This window comes from Cupressus sempervirens, chromosome 4 (assembly GCF_028749045.1).
Source record: "Cupressus sempervirens isolate cs-2001-9-10 chromosome 4, ASM2874904v1, whole genome shotgun sequence".
Lineage (NCBI taxonomy): Eukaryota > Viridiplantae > Streptophyta > Pinopsida > Cupressales > Cupressaceae > Cupressus > Cupressus sempervirens.
The window spans coordinates 384,484,265-384,505,780 of NC_143121.1; positions in this window are offsets into that span (position 1 = coordinate 384,484,265).

The window sequence follows — 21,516 nt, forward strand, 5'->3', positions numbered from 1 at the left end:
TGCTAATTTCTTCTTTGTAGTACTTCTTTGTCTTGGGATTGATGTATGTTATAAATTTGTATATCAGTCCCATGCACTTATTCTTTCTTAGTTGGATGAGATGTGATCACTTGACCTCTTGGGTGAAGTGATCCCTCCATTTGATGTACTACACTCATCTTTCTTCTTCCAAGTCTTGTTTGTTTGCCCTCTGATTTGTTAAACATCTACCTTCTCTTTTCCTTTGTTAACTTCTGACTTGGGTGCCTTTGACTTTGATGGGAAATTCCTACTAATATGATCAATCTTGAAGAAACTCAAACATGTGGTTTTCCTTAACCATTTGCTATAATTCCCTCTAAAGTGTGTCTTTATGAAATTTTTAGGAATGTGTCCATATTCCTAATAGTAGTGACAACTATACCTGGTGTTACAGTCCCAATTGCAGTGATGACAATGGTTTATTTCCTTTGTAGGCTAATTAAGTGTCTACATAGGCTTTCATTTGCACTCAAATATTCTAGGTCCATATTTCTTGCAATTGTAGTAGTGACCCTTAAATCTTGGTGTCCTCATGGTCTTGGTTCTACATTCATGTGCTTGATGTCCTTGCTTTTTGCACTTGTGACAAAAGCTTGCATTTTTAGGCTTATCGTGTTGATGACCATCCTTGTTCTTGCATACATTAGAGGTATGTCCCTTTTTACCACAGAAATGATAGGTATGTTTAGAGTTCTTACCTTCATTACTCCTTTCTTCTACGGTCTTGGATGATTCTCCTTGTTTAGTGTTGGTGTAACCAAGTCCTGAAGTATCATTACTAGCCCTTGGTGATTTTAGTAGCTACTTAAAGTATTTGACAGCCTCATTGGGTTTTTTGAAGCTTTCTACTATCTCCTTCTCTCTTTTCAAGTCATTTTGTAGTTGATCATTTTGTAACTTCAATGTAGAGATCTCAATGTCTTTCATATTCAACTCATGATGAGCATTCATCATCTAGCTTAAGGTGTCAAGTTGCATGTTTGAGATTCTTTCAAACTCAATTATCTTCTCTTCTAGTCTATTCATAAGATTCCTCTTGTCATCTTCTATCATGGCATTATATTTAATGGCTTTCTTATTCTGTTCAGTCACTTCACAAAGCATTATGGCTTGTGACTCTTGTTCAAGCTTGAGTATTTTGATTTCTTCATCTTGTGCTCTATTTTTCTCAATCAATTAAGCTCTTGCTACATCAAATTCCTTGGAATCTCCATTGAAAATCACTTGTGTGCTGTCAATCTCCTTGCAATGCATGTCATTTTTAGCTATGGCTATATCCTTCCTTCTTTTTAAGGACTTTCTCAATTCTTCTCTTGCTTTCTCCAATTTATGTAGAGAAAGATGCACATCAATCACCTGATTGTCTATGATTTTCCTATGTTTGAAGACTTCCATTTTCAGATATTTTCTCTAAGCGATTAGACTTCTCCTTGTGATAACCTTTTCTCTAATACCAATTATTGAAATATTCAAATGGGAAGAGTACTTCTGAGAGTGGGGGGTGAATCATAAGTACCACACTTTTAACCTTTTCAAGTCCTTTAAAACAAATGATTGAAAGTAAACTACATGCGTGTAAACATATTAAATGAACATAAAATAAACACATGCATCAACACACATAACACTAGATTTGGTAATCTAGAAATCCTCTAGGAATAAGAAGGTAAAACTATGGTGGGGATGATACCCACAAAATCACTATAGTAATAATTGTTTGACCACTTCTAATGGTTTTCCCTATGAAAGGCCTACCCTGTTAAAGGTTTTACACTATGCTAATAGTGATCTAGTCAAAGGATTTCAAAAACACTTTACATGAAGTGTCACCCTAAGGATTTAATCACCTCTCCAAAGGATCTACAAAATAGTTGTTAAGCTAACCTATCAAGATAGGGTTTTCCATTATCTAATACAATTGCTAGAGAGTATTAGAAACCTTTCACCTAATTGCTTACAATTTTCAATTGCTAATTTTAGGCACTTGATCTACTCATTCTACTGTGATCCTTGCTTGATCTAATATATGTTCATATCCCTTGTACTATTCTGATCAACTAGATAAGTAATTGCTGCTCAATTTGCTAAGTGTATGATGCCCCTACTATTTTCCCTATTCTACAATTTTTCTATATGCTTAGCAACTTCCTTAACTTGTATTCAGCAACTTAAAATCGTGGGGTCTAAGCCTTCTTATAAAGACTTAGTAGAATTAGAGTTAGGTATGGATCTATGATCTATATTGAATCTTGAATTCCTGCTCATTCCTTGCATTTTTCTCATTTGCATGCCTTCTCCATTTTTCTAATTGGTTGCATGTAGATTACATAGGAAATATAAAAGATTCATTCTTATACTTATTATCCTTTGAAATCCTCCTATGTCAACTCACAAAAATGGTTTACATGTGAGTTTGAGAAGGCACAAACTCATATGCTAATTATGTGTTACTCGGCACATACTAGACTATTGGTGCTCGACACATATACTATCCTACTTTGCTCAGCACATATATGACTCTAGCTCACTCAATATATGAAATGTTCTAACTTGCTCAACATCAACTATGACTTAGCACCTATATATCACTCGACTCCTGAAGTCACTCAACACTTATTGGAATTCTAACTCGGCACATATTGTAGCTTAGCATACATAGTGTACTCGACTTCAATGTAGAAAGTGGTTAAGTTTATTGAACAAAACCATTCTAAGACACACTAGGATGTGTGTCATATCCATACTCATGACTTTATGTTTAGTTGAGTGATTTTATACATTTTATTATGGTTTCTTTTGGACATTTGTTTAGTCTCATGGACACTAGGATGCAAGGTCTTGTGCGAGGATGCAAGATCTCATGTGGCATATTGGGTTTCTCAGTGTGGCTTGGCACTTTCTTGCATGAAACCCTACACTAGGTTTGGGTGTCTTGGTTGTATGGCCAAGTACTTCCTCACACCATTATGCATATCTACATGTGGCATCTTTCACTTCTTCGCATGAAAATATGTATGAGATAGGTGCTTGCACAAAAAACAAGAGGTATCTCCATCGATTTTCAAGGATTGATTTTCAGTGTTTCTTATACCCATTGAGTTACCTTAATTTTCCTTGGTTGGGAAGATCTAAGATTTTGAGTACTATTATCATTTTAGGTTTCTATTCTTGTTGCATTATGTTAGTTTGGGTAGTGGCATCAACAGGTCTGTTGGTTGTTTGGATGGTGGTGACGTCTTCTATTTTGATCTTAGTGATCCTAGTAGGATGTTATCATGTGCATTCATACTTGTAAAAAAGAAAATCTTGGCTTGAATTGAATCCTTATTCCAAGGATCTCCTTCTGGGGCATTACATCTTGTATTAGAGCCCATGTTCAAACATTGGGATCTCTACGTATATGTTGCCCATATGGTTGATGTTGCATTGTGTGAGTGCAAGTGTTTTCATGAGAGCTCATGAACTTTGTTTCTTTCTTATCTACTTATGATGGACTTGTTTGTGTAGTAGATGTTACTAGAGTAGTGTGAGGAGAAGGAAGTGAGTCTTGTTGGTTTTGTGGGCAGAATCAATGTACCTAGTTTAGTTGGTTTCCATGTGTGACCCTTTTTGGATGGAACCACTGATTGGTCTTCCTGTGTTGGCTTTGAGTGCCTCTTTTGTTTCTCCTTGTGGAGTTAGGTGCATTGTTTCCCTAGTTTGTCCTAATTGTAAGTAAATAAATGAATCTTATTTGTAATTTTGTGTTTTGTTGATATAGTAATGAAATGGTTCCTTTCATTGAGAAATGAGTGTTTATTATGAATCCTTACAAGAAGTAGGTTTTGCATTTTATCCTTTGGGTTAACGACTTAAGTCCCCAATTTGATTACTTCTTTAACTTATGGAGATTGTACTAATTTGACAAATATCTAAACGTTTCATTGCATGGAAAAGTAATTAAGAAGATTATTGTAGTTTGCATATGCATGAGGTTATTGATGATATATTGCTTGGTGTGTATGAGTGTGTTATCTAATGCTGCTAGGATGATGTATTCCTTAGCATTGTGTGGTGATTAGTCCCTCTTGTGTGATTGTTCTCAATTGTCACATGTGATGTAATTTGATTAATGCCTTATTTATTTGGCTAGAGTATTTTCCTCATGTTGTTGGGCTAGCATTGGTTTTCAATATTTTCCTCTCTTGGCATAGTCATCAAATTTTTTCTATTGTTCTCTTTTGTGGCTATTGTCACACTTGGATTATTGTTGAAATGAGATCTTTTGTGAATTACTATTGGAATTGACAATTCACCATTTGGACTTATGTTTTACTACCACTTAGTGTTGTTGTGACTCTATCATGTTCATCTCGAACCTCTAGTAGTATGTACAATGGATAAGATTATAGAGAACATACTGGTGTGCTTGTAGTAGATGCAAAGTGTTGGCATATTTGGATGGTTTAAATGATGGCTAAATGTAATGAATTTTTGGAAAGAGATTGAAAAGATATGTACTTGTTTTATGGTAAGTAACTCTTGTACCCTTGCTTTGAAAGCCTTTCAGTTTCCTTGTGCATTAGTGTTTATCTTAGGTTTAACTAATGAAATTATGAAAGATAAGGGTATGTGCAGGATCATGGTCAACCAAACTATGCTCTTAAATGGAAATAAAAAATTAGAAAATTAGGGTTATGTCAACTTGACGTGCAATTTTCTACTTGTTATTAACTTTATATAAAAAAGTTGAGAGAAAAGAATCTCTAGCAAATTGAATCTAGTTTCTAAACTACTAGGACTTATCTCAAAAAATATAAAAAATTGATTGATCAAAATTTTGAATTTTAATGCAATATAATAAAAATTTCAGAACAAAAATAAGAAGTACATGTACGTCTGATCACCTTAATAAAAATGAAATGATAATATTTTTTAATAACATTCTAGATATAAGTGGTAGGCTCATGCCTGGATGTGACACATATTTTTGGGTATTTTTATCCTAACAGAATAATTAATAATTAATTTTTGACATTAGTATTTTTGGAATTAAAAAAATCTCATGTCTAACCACCTTAACTAATTCAAAACTCTGCAAAATTCAATTTCTCTATTTTTTCCTTATAGTAGAGGAAACATAGAATGTGATGCATCTTTTGGATTAAAAAAATATTGTATCATTTGAAAGTTATAGTTTATTTTCAAGTAGTGTGTCAGTCAACACTTTATGCGTAACTCCATTAGAAAATAAACAATAATTACTTACTAAACTCATAATTTGAAAAACCTTAAATTTATGGAAAGATAAGAACATTCTTAAAAAACCCTTTTCATTTCATCAAATTTTGGTGAAAAAAAGTCATCAGCTACATGTTTGGAATAAAAATTACATAAAAATAGGCCAAAAACACATTTTCAAGATTTTTTTAAAGTTGAGCATATAGGTTAGGTATTAGAAGATATAGTAGACCTTATAAAGATATTAATTGTTTTCATTTAGTATTAGGGTGCGTGGGAAGATTTTTTGAATAACTTTTGAAATGTTTTGAGATATTTCAGAACTATAGATTTTCTAGATTGCCACTTTTTGGCACACCATGATCTTGCACATGCCCATAAGTAATGATAGTTTTGATGTGTGAACTATCTTTCATTCCATGTCTTATGTTTCTATGGACATGTGTGCTCTTGAATGGTTTTAGATGTTTCATCCATCACTTGGCTTAGTAACTGAGATTATTGTTTTTTCCTATGTTGTTTTGTCTTTCATGGTGACTTAAACTCTTAGGTCTTAGGACTCTCTAAGCTCCATCATTTCCTAGGCCTTGTCTATATATTTTTGACACTTTTTAAATAGAGTCAATTGGACTCTAGATGTGGAAGTTATGGCCTCTAGAGTGAAGGCAATTTTTGTGTTGTTTTGAAATTTTGTGCGAGAAACTAGTGGTCATGCACTTTCTCATCTGGTTCATTGCACTTTCTCACTTGGTTCATTGCACTTTTTCACCTAGTTTATTGAGAAACTTCATGCAAGATTGTGCTAATGCAATTTTTTTTTTTGGATAATAACAAGAAAAACTTTTGCACTTCTAAAGGTGCAAATTGATGTTCTATGTACCCTTTATTGAGTAGAGACCAATTCAATCATGACTTATCACATTTATGGCCATTGGAGAAGTTTAACTCTTCATTTTATTCTTAATGTCCAAGAGTTATTTAGTCTGCATAATCTACGAGGTACTTTTTGGGATTCATGCTTGGGTTTGTGTGTTTCCTATAGAACTAACCCACCCTTGTGAGGTGAAGTATGGTTTTTGAGTATTCTTTTTTGTGGTGGATGTTGTTTTTTCATTTGAGAGTGACTCAGTTTTCTGATGAGTCTAAAATTAGAGTTTTGGACATTGAATTTGGTGCATCTTAGCATTCTATTCTCTCTAGAGAGAGTAGGCTAGAATGGTTATGCCACTTACTCAGCTAGTGTTGAGTGAGTATCTTGATGGTTAGTGGAATCATGAGGTTTCCCTAACACATCTTGGGCTGACTTAGTGTGGAGATTGAGAGAGACTCCCTCTTAGTCCTAGTACTCTATAGTTCTTTCTCCCTAAGCTTGTATCTCCAAGGGGATTGTCTTAGTCAAATTTTCTCATTGATCATTGACTTGAGGCTGGAGATTAAACTTAGTAGTAGGTTGGGTGTGGTATTCCTAGCATGTTGCTAGGGGACATGGTATCACTAGACACATGTTACCATCTTGTGAGTTGGTATGAAGTTTTACATGATTTTTTCCATTATTGAAATTCTTTGGAACCTTGTGGAAAGGTGATATCTTATTTGGTTGGGTTGTGTAACCCTAGTTCCCAGTGGTAGTTGAGCTTTTGTACTTTAGAGAGGCATTGTGATCCTACACTTGGTGGTTAGTGGTGGTGACTATCCTTTTTGGAGTGTGTAATTTTTTTAGTAAACCATCATCCACTTTGTTGAAAGGATGGGTTTACATGGATTCAAGGATTCTCATGTGTAACATGTTGGTATTCTTGGGAATTTTGGGATGGCTATTCCCCATGATTCCAACATTGGTTGGAAGTGCCTAGTATTTTTACCTTGTTTGGTGGTCACCTCATTGGTGCATGTTGTAGTTGGGCACCTATCAACGAGGTAGAACATTATTTTCCTTACTTTGTATTATTGACTTTATGGCTAGATGGGTTTTCCTAGTGCATAGGAGGTTCCTTTTTTGGAGGACCTTGTGTCTGTGTGACACCTATTCTCTTGTGGTTGACCTATTTTGGGGTTGACATGATGGTTTGATAATGTTGGAGTGATTTGGTTGGACTTGTGGAGGAGTCAGTGAGTCATACCTATTGCTCAGTTTTGATTTTGCTCTTGGTGTGTTTCGGTTTCTATTCTTGGATTGCACACTTCCATGAGTAAGCCTAGTCTTTGTGGGCATGATGTAGTGCCTTTCCCATTTGGTTTATGTAAGTGATCTTGATGGATGAAACCTTTTTTATCATTCATTGCAAAGTGATCATGATTGAGACCATGAGTAGTCTATACCCTTGAGGTGATTAGGATTTATGTTCTATATTAGTTGCTTTGATTATCCTTATGGCTGATTTATGATATTATGATGTGATTCATAGTTCACTAAGGTTTGTGCTTGTGGTTACCATGATCAATGTGGTATCATGGTGTTATTCTATGAGTACCCTAAGATGTGTGCAGAGATTGCACTATGTACAATTACCATGCTATGCGAGACTAGGTGCTTATAGCAGTGACTAGTCATGTATATGATTGTTCTCACTTATGTGCTTTAAGTGCCTTTTTGATGTTGTTTAAACTACCATTATTAAATTCTTAAATAACTAGAAATGGGTTTTCCATGTTGGATTCATTGGTTATGTGTTACAAATATTTATGTTGTTATATTTGATCCAAGAAATATTTGTTACCCATGTTATGTTTTACATTTAAGAGGACCTAAAGGTTGGATGTTATACTTGATTTTGATATTATAGATGTTATACTAGTATGATGTTCAATTGATCATATTTGGATAATGATGCCATTTTTAGATGACAGTGTGTTTTATGATGATATCTGGTTATCTGGTATTTGGATATATCTCTGATTATGTTATGTGATGGATTTAATGCTATGGTTATTTACTTCATTTTTGCATTTTTATTCTTTATGAAAACATGAGTGATGTAAATAGATTATTTTAGTATAATTAAATAAATGATCAAATTAGGTGATTTAATTCATTTATTGCCTCAGGTATGTTAGCCTCAACTATGTTATTATATGCAATTGCACTTGATCATGTTATTTAGTATGCAGGATTTGTATGCCTAGTAGTGGCACATGGACTTAGTGATTCTACCATTCATATTTTACTAGTGTCATCCTTGTATGGTCAACGTATCTTTATTTTGATTTTTTAATTTAAACTTTTTGGTGATTATTAAATTTAAATTCATTTGCATTATGTGATTAGACTAGTGAGCATGTCTATGCATTTAGAGTTTTGCATTGTCATGAGAGTTGTTAAGGGAATTTCTATGTTTTTGGATTTTTGGGGTTTTGAATTGATTTATTTTAATTAATGGAAACTTTTCCATAGAAGAATTCCTATTACTAGGAATAGCCTATTTTTTTTTGGGTGAATTTTGGGTTTAACTATGTTGGTTGGTCATTTTCCCTAATCAATTATTCACTTGAAAAGTGACAAGTATCCAAAAAGGAATTCAATTCCTCATTTCTCACTTTCAAATTAAAAAGGTTGAGAGTTAAACCTAAAATCCTCTTCATGAGGATTTTCTATTTTATTCATTGTGGGAGCTACGTGCATGGGATTGTCGCAAGATTGATCTCATTGGATCTAGCTTGAGGAGACCTTGGATTGCCATGATTTTTGGCTACTTATGTGAGGGGTTTATTTTATGGTTAAGATTTCCATTTTTCCCTTTTGGCTGTGAGGTAGGTCCCTCCCATTTTATTATTTCTACTCCATCTCAACTTCTATTTTTGGTACTCATTTTTTTGGAGGTTGAGAACTAGTGTTCCCCTCTATTTTTATTTCTTGGTTCTACCTGGTTGGTAAGGTAGGAACATTTTCTTTGTCTTTAGGATGAGGGTTTGGGGTTTTGTACCATTATGCTAGCCATTTTAGCATATGGTGTCTAAACTTAAATATTTTTGAATTTTTAGAGTTTTTTTTTTCAAAGGCCAAATGGGTTTTAATTTTGAAGTTTTCCTATTTTTTTCATTTTTATCCTGTTTTTATGTGCTGCCCAGTTTTCTCAAGTTTTTTTGGCATGAGTTTGGTCGTAGACCTAGATCATTTATTTGGATGTTGGCTGGACCTTTGTTGAAATTTTATATTTTCATTGGGATGTGTGTCATACTCATACTCTTGACTTTGTTATCGGTTGAGTGACTTTATACCTATTGTTATGGTTTCTTTTGGACCTTTGTTTAGGTCTTGTGGGCACTAGGATTAATGTAGAATCTATACTCTTGGATTGAGGCCAATTGAGTGAGTTCATGATGTTTGGTCTTGTTACATCATTGAAATTTGTGTAGAATCCATACTCCTAGATTGAGGCCAGTTGAATGACTTCATGATGTATGGTTTTATTATCTTTGGGACTTATGTAGAATTCATCCTCTCAAGTCTATTCCTAGTTGAGTGATTTCCTACATTGAGTTCTCATCTAGTCCTTATTTGATGATCTTCATGATGGTGGTGCACTACACACAAGTATGTGTGCATACATTTATTGAGTGACTTGCAAGTGCTTATATTCCATGGTACTTTCAGAAATAAGATCATTAGGGTTGGGTTGGGAATTTTCATGCCTTCGGGTACTCATTATTGGATGAGCATGGGAGGGTAGGCTAGCATATGGAGGGGGCTTCTACCTTGCAGCTTGGTGATCATTGTGCCTAGAGGTTGGTGAAGGAAGTTTTAATTAAGTGATAACTAAATAAAATGTGAGAGTGGTAATAAAACTTAAGATAATAAAAAGGTTTAGGATGTGCTCCTTCCATTGGGAAGTTTGAGCTACCAATATTAGCTTGGGCTTGTTGATGCCAAATGACTCTCCACAATGTCAGCCCCTACTTAGTAGCCTATTGAGTTTCTAACTAGGACCTATAGTTTATGCATTATTTGTATTCTTGGTTTTAGTCATCATGTTGTCTAGAGTGAGTGTTAACCATGGACATTGTGCTCTGTGTGTATAGAGACAGTCTATTATCCTAGTGCAATCATTGTTGGATGTTTTCACTTGGTACTTCAAGTTCTAGAGAATACTTTCTTGTGATTAATGCTTTCATTGGAATACTTGTATATCATGTTTAGATGATGATTAGTTATTTTGGAATTTTCTTATTATGATGATTAGCATATGATAGATGATGTTATCTACTTGTAGGATTATCTTATACTTTACTTTGAGCATGTTTAGTAGTGACCTCCCTATTATGATAGTATCAATGATTTGATTGGTACTTTGGTATGTTACATGTAGAGAATGGCTAGGGCCCATGATGGTCTTATGATGTCAATAATAGTTGGGAGGAACCATGTACTTAGTTTGGTTATTTAGTTATTGTAATGTCATTTCTATACATTGTGATGTTGCTTCTATTCACTACAATGTTGCTTTTAGTACACTATGATGTTCTCTCCCTTCACTACTTGTGAGATGGTTAGATTGTGTTTCCATCTTTTAGTAGTATATCAAGTGTTCTTGCCTTGAAATGTGGATCCCGTACTCCCTGATGTGGAGGAGCTTTTTCATTTAATTTTCTTTTCTTTTTCCTAGTTTTTCTTTGGGTATGTTGTCTTGAGATCTTATGCGAGCATGCAAGATCTTGCATGGTGTATTGGGTTTCTTCATGTGGCTTGTCACTTTCATCCTATGCCAAGTTTGGGTGTCTTGGTTGTACAACCAAGAACTTCCTCACACCATTGTGCACAACTTTGTATGGAAGGGTATTTCTTCGCATAGCATGTTGCACTTCTTTGTGAAAAAAATTAATTAAGGTAGGTCCTTGTGCAAAAAATAGGAGGTATCTCCATCAGATTTTGGGGATTGATTTTCTATGTCTCTTATACCCATTGAGTTTCCTTCATTTTCCTTGGTTGGGAAAATATAAGATTCTCAATATTGTTGTCATTTTAGGTTTCTATTCTTTTTATTGTGTTAGTTTTGTTAGTGACGTCAGGAGGTCCATTGGTTGTTGAGATGGTTGTGAAGTCTTTCATTATGATCTTTGTGATCCCTATATGATGTTATCATGTGTATTTATACTTTAAAAAATAAAAAATCTTGGCTTGAATTGAATCCTTATTCCAAGGATCTCTAGGTGGGGCATTATAGTCTACCAAGCCTTGGCAATTAGTTAGTGAAAGCTGAGCATAAGTTAGTAGAAGTTGAGTGAAAAATAAGAGGTTTCGAGCAAAGATGAAAAATAGTACACGATGATTGATTGTTAGTATATGCCTAGTAAAGTGTAGTTGGTGTCAAGAATCTGTAAACTTTAGTATTTTCTAAGTGAACTAGTGTTGGCTGAGTGACATAACAATATAAATGCCAAGTGACAACAAACAATGTTAAATTGAAGATTTGATGAATCTAACCTAACTATTTTGTTTTTTTGAATTATGTGAAGCATGTGTAAAATAATTATGATGAGCTAGTGAAACATAATTCAAGGTAAATTATTTTGTGGAAAACAAGAGGAAGATTGTAGAGGAAGTTTCTAGAGGATTCAAATGGAATAGTGGGTAGATTCATTGAATCATACATAATCCTATATAACCCTAAAATGGATGATTGTGGTCAAGTGTCGAAAGATCTAAATTCTCTATTTATAGAGATAGTTTTTTAGAAGAAAAGGTTGTCATATGCAAGAACCTAAGGAAGAAAAGGAGTCTAGGGTATTGCTTAACATTCTGTTGGAGTTGATGAAATCCAACTCTGAAGAGCCCAAGATCATCTGCATGTGAATAGCCTGTAAAAGGGAAGCCAAGGAAGGAAGAGTGTGGAGCAAGGGAAAAACCCTAAACAGACATGAGAGACAACCAAATATGAAAACACAAGAAAATATGTATTTACAATACGCTGAATGTGATATTGTTAAAATAAAAAGAGGGAGCTTGATATAAAGAGCTCAAGGAATCTCCTGAAACAAGCTAGAAGATGCTAGGAGATAAGTGTGACAACTAAGCATACATCCACATGAGGTGAAAAATCCTTGAACAAGATGAAAGGATAAGTATGACTTAGGAGAGAACAAACTCCTAGACTACAACTAATAAATAAATGCATTTACCTAAGTAATCTTAAGTAAATAGAATAAATAATTAATAATTAAATATTTACTCCAACACCCCCCTTAAGTACAACTTAGGGAAATGCCTTAAGCTCACAAAACTAAGATGAAATGCAGAATGGGTCCCAGCAATGAGGCCATGTTAGGTACCCATGAAAAATACAAAGAATGCAACCTCTATACATGGGGAAAGAGAGAAAACCGCATGGGAAAAACCCTCCCCCAAAAAGAGGTAAGAACTTAGTGAAGAACTGAAGCAGTCTCCAACTAGGGAATGTTCCCTAAAATAGGAACAAGGAGTGATCATGAAGAGCATCACTGAAGCATGAAGAAGCCGAAAATATGCCATTAGAAAGAAAATCGTTGATTTGAAGAACCTCCATGGAAGAAGAAGGCATGAATCGAGCGTGTCTATATGGTAGATGATCCATGTCACCAGAATGCATAGGTAGCCAGCCACTGCAATCACCTTGTATATAGGATCAACCATTGAATACATAGCTCACACTATCAAACCATCAAACCAAGGATGCATTAGAACAAAAACATAAACTCCCCCTCAATGTAGATGGGGTAAGATGATAGGAAATAAAAAGGTGGGTCAAAGTCTCCTATAGACGAACCAAGAACAACGAGAGAGGAAGAGGTACAAAAACCCATAAAGACATAGTCAAACTAACTCTACATGGGGCTAATGTCATGGAAGGGAAACTCACTTGACAAAGGGAGAAACGTAAAATAGCAACCAACTATCCCCCCCCATGGTGCTTTATGAAAATAGTGCAAGTACAACTATCTCAAAACAATGTTCATGACCCCCAAAATGCAAGAGTGGCACTTTATCTCAGTGTGATACATAAAAGTGTTTCAAAATGATAGCTACAATGATCAAAACTAAAAACAAGCTGCAACAAAACAAAGTACATCCCAAAAAAAAGGAAACCATGCGAAGAAAATGATCCTCAGACCTAAAACCCCCAAGATATCCACCATGAACCAAAAATGCCAAAAAAATGATAGAAAGAGCATGGGGTAGAATTTGAAGGAAATGATAGCATTTCTAAAAAGTAGACAAAACCAAATTTCTAGAACTATAACATTTTCAAAAAACTAACATGGGACGCAAAAGAAATGCAAGTTAGAGTCAAAAAAACAACTTCAAACTTTGACTAAAAAAGTGCAACAAAAATGCATCAAAACCTAAAAATACCTTCACCAATGTCTCCGTCTCAGAACTAACTTTCCAGTGCTTCTTTTAGATCAAAAAAATACCTTCGTATGCTCATCTTATGGCCAAAAAATTGAAGGTAGGCCAACAAAAGCATAGGAGAGGTGTAAGGAGGATGATGATGTAGTGCTGATATCATGCTGATGTCAACATTTCGCAGAAAAAAATTGATGGCCTATGACCTATCAACAAAAAAATGGTGCCACATGACACTCCATGTGGTAGTCCACATGGCTACCATGTGGAAAAGTAGATGATGTGGTAGGGGCCATGTGGCAAAGTGCCACATGGAAGACCTACCACATGTCACACCCTAACAAGTGCTAACTATACTAGAGTCTACTACCACTATTGCTGCTGATTGGATATTCGTGTTGGTGCTAATTGGGTAGAAAATTCCATGCAATAGGTGCAAAATATGACAAGTGGTTGCTGATGCTAGTGAACAGAAGGCAAGAGGCAAAGGAGCTGTAGACGATGGTGAACTCTGATGGAGTGGTAGGATCTAGCACAGAGCTTGGCTGAGTAGCAATGAGGGTGGTGTTGGGGTGGCTCACTGGTGAAGGTTAGGTCACGATGCTATCACCGCTATGAGAGGTGCGATGGTGGTTGCTCGATGGCACTGCAAATTAATTTTTATTTATTATTTTGTTTTGAAATTTTGTACAATTCATATGGCAGCAACCAGGAGGCAAAATTTTTTTACCGAATGTCATGTCACCAAAATTGACAAGTTTTATATGAATCCTAACTATAAATAGCCTTCCAAACCCAATGGTAGCACTTGTTTGCACTGAAAGTGCTCCAAAAAATCATTGTCCCCCTAATTTGAAAAAAAAATGCACAAACAAACTAGGGTTTGTGACTTCAAATCATAGCTTCAAAAATATTTCAATGAAGCAGCAGCAGGAAGGCTCTGGTACCATGTTGGAGTTGATGAAATCCAACTCTGAAGATGCCCAAGTTCACCTACATGTGAATAACCTGTCAAAGGGAAGCCAAGGAAAGAAGACCATGGAGCAAGAGAAAAACCCTAAATGAACATGAGAGACAACCAGATATGCAAACAAAAGAAAATATGTATTTACAATATGTTGAATGTGATATTGTTAAAATACAAAGAGAGAGTTCGAATATAAAGAGCTCAAGGAATCTGCTAGAACAAGCTAGAAGATGCTAGGAGATAAGTGTGACAACTAAGTATACATCCACATGAGGTGGAAAGTCCTCAAACAAGGTGAGAGGATAAGTATGACTTAGGAGAGAACAAACTCCCATATTGTCAACAACTTATAACAAACTCCTAGACTATAACTAATAAATAAATGCATTTATCTAAGTAATCTTAAGTAAATAGAATAAATAATTTAAATTTAATTATTTACTCTAACACCCCCCCTTAAGTGCAACTTAGGGAAATGCCTTAAGCTCACAAAACTAAGATGAAATGCAGAATGGGTCCCAACAGTGAGGCCATGTTAGGTACCCATGAACAATGCAAAGAATGCAACCTCTATAAATGGGGAAAGAGAGAAAACCACATGGGAAAAACCCTCCCCCAAAAAGAGGTAAGAACCGAGTGAAGAACTGAAGAAGCCTCTAACTAGGGAATGTCCCCTAAAATAGGAACAAGGAGTGATCATGAAGAGCATCATTGAAGCATGAAGAAGCTGAAAATATGCCATTAGAAAGAAAAGTGCTGATCTAAAGAACCTCCATGGAAGAAGAAGGCATGAACTGAGTGTGTTTATATGGTAGATGATCCATCTCACTGAAATGCATAGGTAGCCAACCATTGCAATCACCTTGTATATAGGATCAACCACTAAATACATAGCTCACACTATTGAACCATCAAACCAAGGATGCATTAGAAAAACAACATAAAGCCCCCCTTAATGTAGATGGGGTGAGATGAAAAGCAACTGAAAAGGTGGGCCAAAGTCTTCTGCAGACGAACCAAAAACAACAAGAGAGGAAGAGGTATAGACACTCATAAAGACGCAATCAAACTAACTTTGCATGAGGCTAATGTCATGGAAGGGACACTCACTTGACAAAGAGAGAAGCCTAAAACAGAAACCAATTATCCTCCCCATGGTGCTTTATGAAAATAGTGCAAGTACAACTGTCTCAAAACAACCTTCATGACCCCAAGAATGCAAGAGTGGCACTTTATCCCAGTGTGATACATAAAATTGCTTCAAAATAATAGCTACAATGATCAAAACTATAAACAAGCTACAACAAAATAAAGTATAGCCCAAAACAAAGGAAACCATGCCAAGAAAATGATCCTTGGACCTAAAACACCCAAGATATCCACCATGGACCAAAAATGCCAAAACAATGATAGAAAGAGCATGGGGTAGAATCTGAAGGAAATGACAACATTTCTAGAAACTAGACAAAATTAGCTTTCCAGAAACATAATGTTTTCAAAAGACTGACATGGGATGCAAAAGAAATGCAAGTTGGAGTAAAAAACACAACTTCAGACTTCAACTAAAAAAATAGGTAACAAAAATGCATCAAAACTTAAAAATATCTACACCAATGTCTCTATCTCGGAACTAGTTTTCAGGTTATTCTAAAGAATTCCAAAACATGATTTAGAGAGAGAAATGGTAATAGAGTGCCTTACTCAATTTATAGAAAATTGGTTATTTTGCACAAGGCAGTCAGCTAAAGAGCATCCTAATATGATTGAGATATTTGATAGACTAAATACAATTAGAGGTACATTTCTTCGCATTCCTCAAGCTCATTAGTTGCCAATAGATAACACACCTTTAATTAGTGATGAACAAAATACTACCAAGTCAAGAAATAATGGAAGCTCATCTACATCTACATCCTAGACACATAAACTTGTTCTTTATGTGTTTTTTATCAAATCCAAAAACATATGATGTTCTATTGTATATTTTGGATAGTAGTAAAAAATTGTGAATGCCACGGTCATTATGAACAAACAAGACTATGTAGCTAAGATGCGTGACCTTCTCGCTGATTCTTGTAGCTACAAAATCTTGTCTCGCAACCCTTGTGCCAAAATCCTTAAGCTTGTCAAATCTAGGGTCTTGGCATCTTCCTTTGATGATGACATCAAGAAAAGGTTAGTCTCTTTGAAGGAAGTCACTCCTCGCATTTATGGTGTCCCAAAAATACATAAGGAGGGTATTCCTCTAAGACCTATTGTTGACACCATTGGCTCCCCTACATACCCGCTTGCTTCCCATCTTGCAAAACTTATCTCACCCTTGGTCAAAAAATCTGATTTCTTTGTCAAGGACTCAACCCACTTCGTCCAATTCATCAAGGGCGCTCATCTAGACAGTAATGATCTCTTGGTGAGTTTTGATGTTGTCTCTCTCTTTACAAAGGTTCCTATTCTCGATTTAGTTGAAATCATAAAGCTTAAGACCAATGTGGAGATTGCTAGTTTGGTTGAGTTATGCCTCGGGTCCACTTTTTTCTCTTTCCAAGGGGTCATCTATGAGAAAGTTGAGGGTGTAGCCATGGGATCCCCCCTCTCCCTGGTCATTGCCAACCTTTATATGGAACATTTTGAAGAGGTGGCCCTTTGATCTTTCCCTCTTAAGTCTAAGTGGTGGAAGCAATATGTTGATGATACGAACATTTTTCGGCCTCATGGGATGGATAAATTAGAGGAGTTCCACCAACACATCAACAACATAGCGCCTTGCATTTCCTTTACCAAAGAGCTCGAGTCTAACCATTGCTTGCCTTTCCTTGATGTCCTTCTCATCAAGAAATGAAATGATACCCTTGGTCATCAGGTGTTCAAAAAGGCTACACATACAGACTCGTATATCTGTTCATCCTCCCACCACCCCCCTAGCCAAAAATTTGGCATTCTTAAGACCCTTGCCCAGAGAGCCTATAGAATCTGTGATGATGATCATTTAAGCCTTGAACTAAACCATTTGTGTCACATTTTTAGGCTTAATGGTTACTCTACCAGATAAATTTCCAGAGCTCTCAACCAAGCTAAGTCCCTCCACCATTCCCATTGTGATCCCAAACCTTCCCCAACTCCTCTTGGTTTGTTTGCCTCTCTCCACTTTGTTGAATGTATTTCACAAAAAATTGCCAAGATCTTGACCAGAAAAGGTTTGAGAGTAGCTTTCTAACCCCTATCAAAGATTAGAAACCATGTCCCACCTCTAAAAGACTTAAGAGATGCATATTCTAACTCAGGGGTCTACGAAGTTGCTTGCTCCTGTGGGACTCCTTATATTGGCAAAACTAGTCACTCTTTCCATACTCGGATAAAAGAGTACATTGCAGACATTTGACATGATAGGGTTTGCAAATTAGCCCTAGTTGAGCATTCTTTCTCTTCCAAACACCACATCTATTTGGAAAACACACAGATCCTAGCCAACGAGGACAACTATTTCAAACAGAAGCTTAAGGAAGCCGTTGAGATCTATAACCACCCCATCAACCTTAATCATGATGATGGTTGAACCCTCAATCCCTCGTGGAAACCAATGTTAACCTCAAGGTGCAATGACCATTGTCATGAGGGGTAATTCGGCTCTCTCACCCCCCCTCCCACTCCATCCTACTTGGTCGCTTCCCCTCTCCATCAGTGGGTTTCTCTCTTTCCCTTCATTTTCTCCTTATTTCATGTGCATTTGTCTTATTCAATATGTCATATAGGTTTCTGTTTCATACTTATATATTATTACCTTGATATATATATATTTCGATATTTGACGCATTCTCTCTCTCTCTCTCTCTCTCTCTCTCTCTCTCTCTATATATATATATATATATATATATATATATATATATATATATATATATATATATATATATATATATATATATATATATAACTAATTAAATAAAATGCATACACACACCTTATCTTGTGTGCATAGGTTTTATTCAATGGGTTATATAGATATATGTTTTTACTTTTATTTTATATACTTTCCTATATATATATATATATATATATATATATATACGCTTTGGTATGTACATAATTTTGGAGCATGCACATAGTATTTATACTATGTGTACATGTGTTTGATATATATATATATATATAGTGTTTGTTTGTATATTTGTTAATATGTATTAATTAGCTATCTTTTTATTTTTTGGAATTTTTTGGTTGTTTAGTTTTGGTTTCTTTCTATGTTTATCTATTAACAATCGTGTTAAATAAAATACATGCACACACACATACACTTGTTATATTATTTGTACACGTGTCTTATTTAACTATATATATATATATATATATATATATATATATATATATATATATATATATATATATATATATATATATATATATATATATTGTGATTGTTGTTTTTATTTGGTTATATGTATTTTTGAACTTTCTTTTCATTTTTATTTGTTTCTTATTGTGACTTTTTCTTGTTCTTATTTATTACTATTTTTTGTGTTTCTTAGTGTTGGATGCCCATTTTTTACCTCTCACATTCACACACTCCTTCTTACATAGTCTCCTTATATGATTATATATCTTGGTAATATTACTCGCTTGCTTCATTTGCTTATATTTCTTGTTTTTCGATAGGTTTTCTTTTTATTATGTATTTTTTTGTCTGTGCATATTTCTTATGTTCTAAGAATTGGTTAGTTGTGTCATTACTTTTCCTACATTTGATTGATTTCTTGGTTTTTTTGATTTTATGTTCTTTCTTTCTTGTTGTGTGTGGAGTGTGCCCTTGTTGGTTCCTTGTCCAACCTTCTTTCCTCCTTTGGTTAGCGTGCAATCTATCTTCCTCTTGGTACCTTTATCTTTTGGGTCAGTCAACTTCTGCAGCTCATTTTGTTTTACATCTCTTGCTCTATTTTCATCCTGATGATGGATCATGTAGTGTGATTTGAAACGTTGATGGTAAAAATGTCTACACAATCAAATCCAAAAACAAATATATTATGTAATGGATTGTGGAAATCTGATCTCTTTAATTGAAACCCTTCATGGGAGGGAACTCTGTTTCAAATCCAAATAGCTAGAGGTGTTAAGGATCAAGTTAATGAAAAAGGTTGCATATTTGGCTTTTCTAACGAGATGTCGTGACTCCCACTTGATTCCTTCCTTTGTGAAAATCAAACACCACCTATAGGGTGTGTACACCAAGCAAATTTTTGTTTTGGCTAGTCTATCTCTCCTCAGATCCGTTATTCAGTCTACAAGGAGATCTATCAATCATCTAAACACAAGATTTCTCCCTCTACACTTCAAGCTACCTTCTTCCCTTCGTTTGGACCTTTGGAGATGTCTTGACATATCCTCATATGCCAGAGCCCTAGGGCATCAAAATGATTGTATTAGCAAGAAAAAGAAGAAGTTTGAGGCTCTTGCTCACATGTTTCAGCACTGTCAAGCGTGGTCTAGTCATTTCTTTGGGTCTCGCTTCGTGTTTCTCCATTCTCAATAGCGCCTCCCTACACATCATCGTCTGTGGAACCAGCACGCTACTCATCTTGATTCCAGGTCAAGCCAATCTTCTTGTTCTCTTCACCATGTGGCCTCCACTCTACAGACCTTGTTTGAAGAGTCATCTGCTATTGTTGGTTCAACTCAGGTGCTTCACGGCTCCTACTGGTTACATCTTCAGCACCAGTTGACTGTGCAACATTTTTCATCTTCCTCCAACCCTTTGGCAATGCAGCCACACAACTCTGTACAGGTGTCTAGCCATAGGGGCTCTCCTCCATAGGCTGAAGCTACTCAACGATCTAATTCTAACATCAATGGCTCCTCTTTCGCAACCTCAGTTTCCAACGCCAACATCTCTCCACTCATTTCCTCAAGTAAATCTTCTTCTGATGGTGTGTCTTCTACATCTTGCAGTCTTAGCTGTCTTTCTATCTATTCGGTGGTTGATATGCCTCGAGCCCCTAAACCTCTTGATGATTTTTTGAGCCTTGGGTCTTGTCAACCCACCATAAGTTTGGTCTCTCCTGGGGTTGCTTCAAGCTTCACTTATGGAGACCACCTAACCCATTCCAAGCTTTGTCCTTAACCCACCATGAGCCATCTGTATCCTAAACTATTTTTTGAGATCATCGAGGGGGATCAATTATCCTCTCCATTGTCACCCTCATACACCTCGGGTTCTTTGGCTTGCCCCCTTCAAAGCCCTTCCTCCCACTCTTCCAATTTTGTGCACCAATGGGACAAAAAATTGGTCATCAACCTTACTGATGTCCCCCTCGACCCACATTCTTTTAATTTCTTAAAATGGGGCCTTAATTTTATGGTGGCACCTCATGCCATTTTGCAGGTTGACTTCTTGGTAGAGATTGAGAATGCTATTCGTTCTCTACCTAATGATGCCATCGAAGAAATTAGACAAGATTGTGTAGTTGCTTTGAGGCGGGCCAAACCTCCTAGGCGGAACATCCCCAAAGTTGAGTTTCTTTCCTTCAAAAGTTTGTTGCGTCACAATGACTTGTTAATAACCAAAGCTGACAAAGGAAATGCCACGGTCATTATGAAAAAATAAGACTATGTAGCTAAGATGCATGACCTTCTCGTTGATTCTCCTAGCTACAAAACCTTGTCTCGCAACCCTTGTGTCAAAATCCTTAAGCTTGTCAAATCTAGGGTCTTGGAATCTTCCTTTGATGATGACATCAAGAAAAGGTTAGTCCCTTTGAAGGAAGTCACTCCTCACATTTATGGTGTCCCAAAAATTCATAAGGGTATTCCTCTAAGACCTATTATCGACACCATTGGCTCCCCTACGTACTCGCTTGCTTCCCATCTTGCCAAACTTATCTCACTCTTGGTGGGAAAATCTGATTCCATTGTCAAGAACTCAACCCACTTCATTCAATTCATCAAGGGTGCTCATCTAGATAGTAATGATCTCTTGGTGAGTTTTGACATTGTCTCTCTCTTCACA